The sequence below is a fragment of the Phascolarctos cinereus genome, unplaced genomic scaffold, assembly GCF_003287225.1.
Source record: "Phascolarctos cinereus isolate Bilbo 61053 unplaced genomic scaffold, phaCin_HiC Scaffold_4;HRSCAF=312, whole genome shotgun sequence".
Taxonomy (NCBI): domain Eukaryota; kingdom Metazoa; phylum Chordata; class Mammalia; order Diprotodontia; family Phascolarctidae; genus Phascolarctos; species Phascolarctos cinereus.
In genome coordinates, this window is record NW_027555847.1 from 605993146 (window position 1) to 605995245 (window position 2100).

Genomic DNA, 2100 nt, shown 5'->3' on the forward strand with positions numbered 1-2100 from the left:
CAAGATTTTGAGTTCCAAATTTTCACCCCATATTGCCCCTCCCCCCACTCCAAGATGGCGTGCACTCTGAATACCCCTTCCCCTAGTCTGCCCTCTCTTCTATCTCTCACTCCCCCTTCTCTTATCCCCTTCCCCTTCTATTTTTCTGTAGGGCAGGATAGACTTCTGTACCCCATTTCCTATATTTTTTTATTTCTCAGTTGGATGTGAAATCATTTTTCTTTAAACATGTGTTTTTAAAACTTTGGGTTCCAAATTTTCTCCCTTCCTCCCTCCCCACCCACCCTCACTGAAAAGTCAAGAAACTCAATATAGGTTATACATGTGCAGTTATGCGAAACACTTCCATAATAGACATGTGAAAAACTAACTCTATTTCCCTTAATCCTATTCTTCCCTCATTTATTCTGCCTATCTATCTATCTACCTATCTATCTATCTATCTATCTATCTATCTATCTATCTGCATACATATAATTTTTCCCCCTCCGACTATCCTAATACTGACAAAGGACTCATGAGGTATAAATATCATTTTTCCATGCAGTAATGTAAATAGTTCAACCTTACTAAGTCTCTTATGATTTCTCTTTCCTGTTTACCTCTTCATGTTCCACTTGAGTCTTGTATTTGATAGTCAAATTATCTATTCAGCTCTGGTCTTTTCATCAAGAATGCTTGAAAGTCCTCTATTTCACTGAATGACCATTTTTTCCCCTGCAGGACTGATTATACTCAGTTTTGCTGGTAGGTGATTCTTGGTTGTAATCCTATCTCCTGATCTTCTCTGTCACAATAATAACTTTCTATGGTCAGATTATTTTTTGTTGTACTTTTATTATCTTTTTTCCTTTATTTTAAATTTGGGCTCTGCTCCTGAGTTGAAAGGAGCACTTTCTCAGGATTCTTGTATCAGTGGCTTCAGAACCTTACAGTTTGCCTGGTGCTGCACTGATGTGGCTCAGAGACCCGTGGAGACCCATGGGGATCCTTGCATCTGGTGCTGTGTTCAGGGAGTGGGAGAGGAGGTTGCCATTGTTGGAGGCTTTAGGTGTCTGGAAGCTTACTTGATACTCAAATGTGGTCTCAGTAGTTGTGTCTATTGTGTGCTGAGGCCAGTTGATGTTTCTGAATTTCCACAGGATACGCTGAAGCACATGGGGGTCTGGCCACTAAAGGCTGCCTGTTTGCCCACGGTTGTAACTCTCTTTCACATATTTGTTTAATTGCAGTTTCCTCTTAGTTTCTAATTCAGCAAAAAAGCTTCATTGTTTGTAAACTGCTTTTTGAACAATTTGGGGTACTCTTCCACATTTGTAGGTTTTCTCTCTTTCTTTTAGCTGTTTCATTTGCTCTTTCACAGCGTTCCACATACTCTTTTCCTGCTTGAATCATATCCAGAGCCCTCTTCTTCTGCTCTTGATCTAGAAGCAACTTGCAGGCTTTGTCAGTAGCTTCAAAAACAAACCATCTGCCCTCTTTCTGTGTCATTTTAGTTCTTCTCAGGATGCACCAATATTGATAACTGTCTGAACAGCATCTTGATTTCCTCATTTAGAGTCTATCTGAACTACCTCACATAGGCTCAAGTTTAAATAAGATGATCCAGGTAGGGTAGTCTCTTGATTTTATTTTTAATGTTAAAATTGAATTTTGTTTCTCTATTTACTTCTCCTTGCTGTAGGTAGTCATAAACATCTCCTCAATAGAGCCATGACCATGGCTGAAAACTTCACTTCCCCCTGAAACCACCATTTCCCCCAATCTAGCCACTATATTTCTTTTTTTTCACTATATTTCTAATGTACTTGTGATGTAATATAATATATTATAGCAATATATGATTATTTCTTATTATATATTAGTCTCTGAATTCCAAAAAGCCAGGAAACATGCCATAACTAAACTTGGTACTACCTGTACTTCCCAAATACCTTGACAGTGCTCTTTATGCAGTAGGCACTTGAATATATTTTGTCGTTCCTTCAAAGGAAAGTTGCCTTGTTTAAATGAAGCCATGTCTAATTCTCTTCAAAGCCTCCCCAAGAGAGGCTAAAGCGGTCCATACTTGTATAGAATTTGGACATGTACAGGGTATTT

The 2100-nt window shown here is 38.6% G+C and overlaps 1 pseudogene; it reads right to left on the reverse strand.

Annotated features, from left to right (window-relative positions):
* Positions 1-1172: 1172 nt before the first annotated feature.
* LOC110195339 (dnaJ homolog subfamily C member 8 pseudogene) lies at positions 1173-1755 on the reverse strand (annotated as a pseudogene).
* Between the last annotated feature and the right edge of the window lie 345 nt (positions 1756-2100).